The 10,720-nt window shown below is 38.5% G+C and overlaps 1 non-coding gene and 1 pseudogene across 1 annotated transcript; one reads left to right on the forward strand and one right to left on the reverse strand.

The window, feature by feature from the left end:
* Positions 1,169-1,240, forward strand: TRNAM-CAU. Its single transcript has one exon. It is a non-coding gene; the product is annotated as a tRNA-Met (tRNA).
* On the reverse strand, positions 5,667-8,529 carry LOC109845041 (annotated as a pseudogene).

Raw genomic sequence — 10,720 nt, forward strand, 5'->3', positions numbered from 1 at the left:
GGGGGGGGGGGGGTTGAGGTTGAAGTTGTCTTTTGGATTGTAGCGAGGGGTGTCGAGAAGTAATGTCATTCAAGTCGACCTCACGAGGTGTCGAATAACTGGTCGAGGGGACTCGTAGGGAGTCGTCTTCGACACGAGGACCGACAAGCACCGCCCTTCGAGTCGACCAAAGGAGATGTCTACTCGACGAGTCGGCTAAGTCAGGATCTTGACGGTCCTGATCGTCAATTCGATTTGAGCGGTGCATGTAGGGGGGCGCCTGCCCGTTGCTGGCAAATGACCACATTTTGACGACTAAAAACACCATAACAAGTATCACACTGCAAGGCTCAGTTTGGCAAGGTGACCTTAAACCATTTTAGTTCTAAGCTAGTCAAGACCGAAAATTGTGTAATTTAAATATTGATCGATCCGGGTATTTGTCAAACTAGGGCCTCGACTAAAACTGTTTTCATTCCACTAAATCAGTTCAAATGCAGTTGCTGAGCGGACTCTAAGATCCAAAATTATATACACGCTCTCTAGCTGGAGTATTATTTTTCACTTCCCATTCAAAAAGGATTCTCTCTGACGAGGGCGACCACAGTAGGCTGAAGACCACTTTAATCGGATTAAAGCTCAAGCTACTGTATTCCACTTTTTCTATCAAGGTTTACGCTTTTAATTCCTTTCATTGATCAGCTTGCAACGAGAATTATGTACCAGTCTAGAAAATTCAACCTAGTTTGGCAAATAGTCAGACCAGAACTTGGACAATTTTCGCTAGGCTAATGTTTAGATATTTACTGGGCTCACAACTCAACTGATGTAGGGTAGTTATTTGATTAGGCAGCACTTCGCCTAACTGACCCCGTAGACTTTTATCTTTGATGGGCACTATTTCTGTGCAATAATCTTCGTCGCATTGTGGTGGGCTAAAGAACTTAAAGCCTACTTACGACCACGTGCTGCGGTTGATGATAGGCCTGTTCATGGGCTTCAGATGTCCGCGCTTTAAAGGTGGGTCTCAATGGCCCTGTCAAACAAAAATGAAGTCCAGGTTCACTTCATTCCAGGCCGGGAATGGCGTCGGCTCTTTCTAAGGCCTGCTTCTTGGCCCACCGGAAGTTCCTAAATTACCTCGATTTCATTCCTCGTTTGACGCGAAAATGACGTGACTCCTAATAAAATCAGAGTGGCGCAGCGGAAGCGTGGTGGGCCCATAACCCACAGGTCCCAGGATCGAAACCTGGCTCTGATACAATCTTTTTGTAGATAATATTATCTTTTACTATTTTGAATATTTAATTTAAATATTATCTAATTATAATTATATAACATCCTAATTTTTTATGAACTAACTACAGCTCAACAATTTAAAAAAATAAGATTAATAAAATATATCAATATTACTCTTTATTATTTTAAATATTTAATTTAAATCTTAATCTATTCTAATCATAATTATATCCTATCATAACCCCACGTGAACTATTTTCAACTGAACAATTAAAAAAAAACAAGATTAACAAAATACATGAGATAGCTGCACGGTGTTAGTTTGTTAAGTTAAAAAACTAACATGCTATAATATATGAATTATTTAAAAATAACCTAAAAAGTTACAAAAATTACACAAAATACCCTCAAAAGTTTAAAATTATACAAAACATCCGGATTCTAATAGCAACCTCTGAATAATTTAAAATCTGCAATTAACACCCTCGACGTTTCAAAAAATATAAAAACACCCTCAAAGTTTAAATAATAAAAAATAACTACGAAATTCTAAAATTTTAAAACTTGTAAACAACAAGGATGAATTCCAAGGATTATCATCAGACACTTTAAAATTTGCAAAAAATTACCTTAAAGTTATAAAAATTGTAAAAATTGCTCCATCAAAAATTAAAAATCACAAAAAACCCCCAAAATTTCAAAACCTATAACCGGTACATATCACATCTACACATTATTAGCAGACTGCTAAAAGTTTGAATTTTACGAAAAATAATCAAAAGTATAATAATTGCAAAAGAAAACACCATTAAAATTTTAAAGTTGTAAAAACTTACCATCGACACATGAAACATGAAAATTATAAGCATCCAATTTAAAATTAAAAAAATTTAAAAAAAAAATACTTTTAAAGTTTCAAAATTTGCAAAACACGCCCTCAAAAATTCAATATCGTAAAAAAACTAAAATTTCAAAACTTAGCAAGGAAAAAGTAGTTGTTTGATATTCTTGCATTTTGATATTCTTTTATTAAGATATATAATTTTAATTTCTAATTTAAGATTTATTATCCCTTTTCAATATCTAAATGTAGTCTAATTTTATCAAAAAAGATAAAAGGTGGAGAAAGACTGACGTCGGCTCAATAAAAAAATAAAGCAGAAGGAATGAAAGATACTATTTTCTATATGATTTATAGAATAGTTTATTTTTGTAAGTAAACTAATCTTTAGAGGGATTGTCTTGAGCTTGTTTTAGTACTTTTATATACTTATGTGGATGCTTTCATCATATATAAGTATACTAGATTTAGAATTAATCTTTAAATTATGATTTTTAAAAGTCTATCAAAGATTAGGATCAACTTCATATTCTCTTTTGTGTCATTTTAGCTCATTTTTAACAAATAATCTTGTCTTATTAGTTTTAATTATTCATCTTCCTTTTACAATGCTATTTTTCAAATATTTTTCATTTTTACTACTGTACTTTCTAAGATTTAGCTTGAATATATGTCGGTCCAAATAACATGATAATTCAAATTGGCCTCAGATTACATTTGTTTCTAATCAATTCAATTATCAACATGAAAATTTAAATTTGGTGTAGCTCATTTAAATGAAAATAAATAATCACAATGTTAAAGTTTAGAGACATAAGTGAGCAAAAACCATCAAAGTAGAACCGAGTAATAATTTTTTGATAAGAAAACAAACTAAAAATACTTAATTTTATTATTTAACCACATGCATTGCATGCGTATAAAATATAGTAGTAATAAAAATTTGATATTTATGTAAAATAGTAATAAAATTCATCCATACCATTTTTCCATAAAATTTAAGATTATCTAGAAATTTATAATTGCCAACATTTTTGTATGAGTTTCATTTTTCCAACCAAACAAAAAAAGGAAAAAAAAAAAGGAAAACAACCTATTTCTATAAATTTGGAAACTCATTTTCATGTTTTGAATCAAACAAAGAAATAGCAACAAGCAAGAAAAGTAGTACTTTTTTGAGTTCTATAAATTTCTCCTACAAAATTTTATAGAAATACAAGGAAATTAATTTCTTGACACTTTTCCTTTTCCTCTTTTTATAGAAATCAACCAAACATCCATTTAGTCTATGTCAAATCTTTTATATTGCAGTTAGTGCACAATGTCAGTAATATTTCTTTTTTTTATATTTCTAAAAAAATAATATGACATGCATGTTTGTGATATTAATTTTTAACTAATTTTTATTTATTGTATGTTTATTTGTATTGGTAATGTAGCATCTTAGCCCAGCTACACCAATGTTAATATTATCATCATCCCATCCAAGTTCTACCTGATTTGCTTACATGTTTGCAATGTCACACATGATAAAAAATACGACATGCATCTTTATTTTTTTTATCAAAACTATCTGTATTTGCTTACATGTTTGCAATGTCACACATGTTTCACTATTCAACTCAAAATTATTCTAAAATACCTATTTCAACCCCTTTCTTCTCTTTCCAGCTCCTTCCTCCTAGCCTTCCCCTTCATCCACCTACTCCCTTCCTTCCACTCTCCTCCTCCCCATCCTCCTCCATTATCTCTACATATATTCCAACCCCTAACTTCTTCCCTCCTCTCCTCCCCCTCTACTTCATTCCTTTCTGTTGTGCGCAGCAGAAATTTCGGCAGCACTTCGGCAGCACAACAAGAGAGTAGATCTTAACTAAATCCCTGTTTCACAAAGGAAACAAGAACCGAAAGCAAAATATCTCAACAAAGTGAGATATCATCTCTTCCTCTCATCAGTTCTAGGACTGACCTGTCGAGGGAACCTACAAGCTATTACAAATCACGGCAAGAACACAAATTTTAACGTGGTTCGGCAAATAGCCTACGTCCACGGGGCAAGGAGGGGGAGATCTACTATTAGAGGGAGAGATACAAATTTCGGCAGCACTTCGGCAGCACAACAAGAGAGTAGATCTTAACTAAATCCCTGTTTCACAAAGGAAACAAGAACCGAAAGCAAAATATCTCAACAAAGTGAGATATCATCTCTTCCTCTCATCAGTTCTAGGACTGACCTGTCGAGGGAACCTACAAGCTATTACAAATCACGGCAAGAACACAAATTTTACGTGGTTCGGTAAATTACCTACGTCCACGGGGCAAGGAGGGGGGAGATCTACTATTAGAGGGAGAGAATACAAATGAGTTTACAATCACTCAATCTAAACCCTCAAACAATCTCTCAAATCCCTCACATAAAGGACAGCAGCCAAATACCCAAAGAACAACCGCTAAAAACCCAAAGGACAACAACCAAATTTTCTTCTGCGTTTGCCCTCTACAGCAACGAAACCCTCTTTTACCCAAAAGTCGGCTCCTTGCACTGCTCCTAGTACAACCGCCTGCCTATTTCTCCCTTCTGCCTCAACTTCGCACTCTGTCTTGCACCAAAAACCTAGGTTAAAGCCTATTCCTATTTATAGCCTAGTGGTTAATCGGGTGGGCCTTTGAGAGAGTTTCCCTGATCTCTTCACGCGTTCCCTGATCTCCTCACTTGGGCGCAACTCAAAACCCGCTGGACATCTCCTATTCACACGCTTTCTCAAATTAAAAACTGCTGGATCTTAGCTGCACATGCGATCTCTTCACGAGTTGGGAATTGTCTAGGAAACAAAACATTGTTTCCCTTATCTCTTCACAAGCCTTTCACGTGCATTCACACTTTCCTCTCCTCTTCCGCCTCTCTATCATCCTCCACCTCTTCCACCTTTATAATTTTTTGGAACTCTAACTCCTCCCCTCCCCTCCCCTCCCCCTCCCTCATTCCTCTCCATCTCCCCCTTCAATTAACAACCCTCTCCACCTCTTCCCTTCTCTCTTCTCTTCCCTTCTCCACCCCCTCTGTCTTCTCTACCATCTCCTCCACCCCTAGGTTTCTCCAAGTTCTAATCCCTTGCCTCTTTTCTCTTTTCTTCCACTTCATCGATAACCGCCTCCACCTCTACCTCCACCCCCTCCACCATCCTTAGGAAAGACGGGTAGGGGGGAGGGGAGGGAAGGGTGGAGGTGGAGAGAGGAGAAGAATTTTGTGTGTGTGTGTTTTGGGGGCATTTTAGAAAATGTTTAATCCGAAAGGTGAAATATGTGTGATATTGCAAACATGTAGGCCGATATATGTGGTTTTGAATTTTTTTTTTAAAAAGTAGTAAGTATCAAATTGGATAAAAGTTAAGAGTGTTTTCATTTAAAAAACTCTTTAACAAAAAACACATTAAAAATGATTATGACTGGAACATAAGCATTATGAACTTATGATGAGGATCATGTGCCAAAAAAGAAAATAATTGTGACTGTTAATATTCAAGCGGTCTAATAGATTGAAATAACATATATAACCGCTCATTTTATCACTAACTATTACAACTTAAGCACACAAGGAACTCCCCGGTGTAAGGAGATCTTATAACATTGAAACTATGAACCACAAGCAATCACATTTTATTCAAGCATGTATATGTCTTTAAAGTTGATATGAATTCCTTTTTTCTTCTTATCAAAATCTAAGCATCTCAAACTTCAGTCCCGATGCATCACACCCCATAAAGATGAGCTTCAAGCCTAGGCTCCACCACAACCTCCAACGGCACTTTCCTCGGCGTCGACAACCCAAAAATCTCCTCCATGTCGAGCTCCTCCTTCGTCACCCCCTCCGGCAACTTCCATTCGAATCCATGCAACAAATTAGCCAAACTCGCTTGGATCACCTTAAGGCCCAAACTGTACCCTGGGCACATTCTACGGCCCGACCCAAATGGCAATAATTCAAAATGCTGGCCCTTTACATCAATATCCTTGCCTAGAAACCGCTCGGGCCTGAACTCATCGGGCTCTTCCCAAACTGACGGATCCCTTGAAATGGTCCATGTGTTTACTAGAACTACGGCCCCTGCATAAGTAGATACGGAAAGTTGACCAAATCACTATCATGTAGTTTAGTAATTGTTCTTCAGATTACTCATTCGAGTTAGATTCAAAATATTGTTAAAAAAAAAAGTAAATATTTTTTAGGTACTCATATATCAGATTGTGAAAGCCTCTCTAATAAATATTCTATGATGCAGGGCGGAACAGCAAAACAATGATCAAAGAGCTGGCTTTTCTTGAACAACAGTAATAAATAATTTCTAGTTTTGTGAGGCCAACCTTTGGGTAAGTCGTAACCAGCAAAGGTTGACTCCTCACGGGAGAAGCGGGGGACGAGCATGGGAGCTACCGGGTGCATCCTCATCGTCTCTTTTACGATGGATTGTATGTAAGGGAGACTGTCTATGTCCTTTTCGTCGACCCATCGGTGTTTTCCGATGACCCGATCAAGCTCCTCTTTAGCCTTTTCGAAGATGTGAGGGCGTTTTAGGAGCTCCGAGATTGCCCATTCCACGGTCACGGCGGAGCTCTCTGTCCCACCGGCGATTAGGTCCTGTATTTTGAGTGAGAATGCATCGGGTCATATTCTACAGTCCAAAATAGGGGAGGGGGATTAGGGGTATGAGGGGGAAAGATTAGAGGTGCGAGGGAATTTTGATTCTCTAAGTCTTCTTTTGGAATTAGGTGTGCTAAACCGTATGAGGAAATATCCTTAACCGTGATATGATTACTCAAATCTATAACCGATAGGATATGGTTACATATATGGTTTTGTAGTGAAATATCCGTATCTGTATCCAAAATATCCGAGTACATATTAGTTTATGATAGTTTCAATTCTTAGATTATAGATTTATGGTTAATTTTGATGCGAAATAAGAAGGACTAACCTTAAAAAACCCCTAATTAACATTGAGAGTTTTACAAATAACACCCTGACTATTTTAAATCTGTCGAACCTGCAGAACTTTGAAGGGTTTTGCTCATAACCCCCTTAACTGCTATTGTTCCACTAAAATCCCTCACTTTAACCTCCCAAAGTAACATGATTAAGTCTAATATGTCACGTACAAAATCGTGTTTGGTTGTATTTAAACCTATATTACGTACTCTGGCATAATCTTGCAGTGTTTTATGTATGACAAAACTCCAAAGTAATACAGAGGAGATTGACATATATAGTAGAAAATACCTATTCCCAACAAAATATCGCACGTGTACCTATAATTTGTTAAAGGGTGGCACTAGAGGCACACCTTACGCCACACCCACTTGAGATTTTTAAATAAATCTTAAGTGGGGCTCATACACTGTAGTTGAGAGAGAGGGATGTGTGCCTCAGGGTGTGGCACAAGGTGTGCCTCTAGTATTTTCCTTTGTTAAAACTAAATTCGTGACAAATAATCAATCTACACCACACAAATAAATGCACACCTGAGTGAAGGCCTTGACACCGTCCCTGCTAATTTTCACATCCAACCCCGGATCATCAGCGATCTGCAACAAAACATCCACCATATCTTTTGCAACGAACCCCTCCCCTTCTTCCCTCCTCCTCTCGTTATGCTCGTCCAGCACGTGCTCCAAAAACTTGTCAAACTTCTTGCTCAAAACCTTCATCCTCCTCACATACCCTTGCACATCCAACCGCTCCATCCATGGGATCCAATCCCCCAAATTGAAGACCCCATTCAAGAGGAACAGCTCATCAAGCATCCTCTTGAACTCCTCCTCGTCCCCCAGGTGGTACTTCTTCCCCAGCACCATCCTACTAATCACGCTCAAGCTCAGCGTCGACAGGAAGTCCTTAATGGTCAAGCTCTCGCGTGACGATGATTTTGTGAAGAGGTCTCTAATCAGGCCCCGGAGCTCGTGCACCCGGATGTATTCGTAGGAGTCGAGCCTCTTGGCGCTGAAGAGCTCCATGAGGCACATTTTGCGGGCTTGGCGCCAGTAAGGGCCGTAGGGGGACCAGGTGATGTCGGAGTAGTTGTAGGTGGTGTGTTTGCCGGCGGCGGTTTTGGGGCGAGAAACGAAGGCGATGTCGTGGGTTTTGAGGACGAAGCGGGCGGAGTCGACCGAGGAGGCACAGATGACGGGGTGAGCCGGTCAAGCGGAGGTGATGAATCGGGCCGTGTTTGAGGGAGAGGTCGCTGATGAGCGCGGTCGAGGGAGCGGGCCCAGAGGTTCAGGTTTCCGATCACGGGCCACGGCTTCGGGCCGGGTGGGAGTTTGAGGCGACGGCGGTTGGTGAGCTTGGAGAGGAGGAGGATGGTGGTTAGGGCGAGGGAGAGGTATAAGGCCCAAGGTTGGAGATCCATCGGATTGGGTAATTTGTTGTGATCGAGAAACAGAGCGCCCTGTTTTTTTTGGTTGCTCTCTGGTCGTTGCGGATGCTGGGGGGTATTTATACAGCTGAGGTTGAGAGGAAGAGGGGGCATACTTCTTATTTTACTTATATTTTGAAATATATTTTGTGTGACATAATAGTGAGGGTAGGGACCCATTGTCTTATTTTTTTGTGTTTTGTGAAAAGCGTGTCCAATATTTGTTGGGAGGCACTAGGGGCACACTCTCTACCATACTCTCAACCACACCACATCTCTTGCTACAGTGCACGGGGCCTCACGTGAGATTTTAAAAATTAAAATCTCATGTGTGCCCTTTGTACTGTAGCAAGAGAGGTGGTGTGGTTAGGAGTATAGTAGAGGGTGTACCCCTATCATTATTTTATTTGTTGAGTGGTATAAAGATGCGCATAAAAGAGCCGTTCATGATAGTACATAGTAAGTGGGCAATGACTTTGATTGTCCTCTATAATAAAGATTCAAACACCCCATACTTATATACGTTACTCAATAAAATTTGTCTTTATTATGTGTCCCTTCCAGTAAGCAGGGCCGGTCCTGAGCATTCGGGGGCCCTAGGCAAAAACTTGAACAAAAATCTTAAAGGGGCCCTCCTATATTCAAGATTTTTTTTAAAAAAAATTAAGTGTTGCACCCAAGTAACTTTAGGGATGCCTACATAAAAAATTATATACAAATACTAAAATACATAAGATCAACAAATATTATAATTTATAAAGTTATAAAATTACCTTAAAATTTGAATAGTTTAACTTCAAACAAATTTCAGATCAACACGCCTGAATCCTAAAAGATGCACTTTTATCTCTTCTTCCTATTCAATAGACAAAAACAAAGTTTGGACTTAAAGATTTTTTTGGGACACGATGCAATCATTTGAAGTATGGATCACTAGCTACTGATTTTCATTGTTCAGGTACCGCACTTTGATTATACAGCCTGTATGCATATTATGGTTTCTTGTTTCAATTGATTAATCACTAATCAGCAAATATACTAAGTATAGTCTGATTCATAATTTCATATATGTTATGCATAGATTCATACTTTGTTTATACAACTAATTCATGTATGTTAATAATGTTATGCACAGATTTGTGCTGTATAGAATCAATAACAAAGCAAAAGTATTATTAGGTCATGAAGTGATGAAACAAAGATATCATGCTATTCTAAGTATATACTTATATACCTTGTAACCTTGACGGAGTCGCCGGCCAGAGGAGGCGCAGATTGCAGACAGAGATAGAGTCTCCAAAGGGCAAAGACACTGGCGGCGAGGTCGCGTTTGCCTTGCTGGTGGGAGGGACGGAGGGAGTCGCCGGAGACGGCGTCGTGGAGTTTGACGGCGGAGGAGCGGACTGCAGACGGTCCGGACGGAGTCGGGAAGAAGAAACGTCACTTCAGAGAGAATCAGAGAAGAAGAAAAGAGGTCGGCGATCAGACGGCCACTTCGAAAATCGGAGAGACCAAGGGTTTTTCGTTTTTGTCGGAGAGACCAAGGGTTTTTCGTTTTTGTATTTATAGCCTCTAACACTTTTGCATAAAAATCCTCTTACTTTTCCAATTTCCATATGTATATATATAAAATTACATGGGGGGCCCTGTTTTTTGGGGGCCCTAGGCGCAGGCCTCTCCCGCCTGCCCCTAGGGCCGGCCCTGCCAGTAAGGCATGCCACAAAGACTAGTGTTAAGAAACCACTTTTTTTAATAACAACACTCTATTACTCAACGTATGGTTATGATTAGTTCATAATTTTCAAAATAGCGATATCTTTTCTGTATTTCAATCAGAAATCAAATATTTTTTTTTCCCTTTGAATATTAAGGGGCTATTATTAGTAAGTGCTGATCAATCCATAATTTTTAACAATAGAGAGAATACAAATACATTAAATAATAAATGAGCGATTAGACATATTACTATCTTTGTAGCTGACCGGGGAAGAAAAGTCTTTGCTTTTTCTCATAAATCTTAGAAAAAATTTAGTTCTATTTTATGTTTATTCAAGTATGTGGAAGTTGCAGAGCAATAGGAGATAATTGTTATTTAAATACCAACTTCTCCTAGTTGAGAATCTATTTTCCAATTAATTATACATGATGCTAGATTTGCTCAATTAATTATACCACTAATTTCAGAACAAATGTGTTGAATAAAATTATTTGAGCAGTGGATAGTGGTTTGCTGTGTAGCTGGGCTTTCGTT

Source organism: Asparagus officinalis, chromosome 6 (genome assembly GCF_001876935.1).
Source record: "Asparagus officinalis chromosome 6, Aspof.V1, whole genome shotgun sequence".
Taxonomy (NCBI): domain Eukaryota; kingdom Viridiplantae; phylum Streptophyta; class Magnoliopsida; order Asparagales; family Asparagaceae; genus Asparagus; species Asparagus officinalis.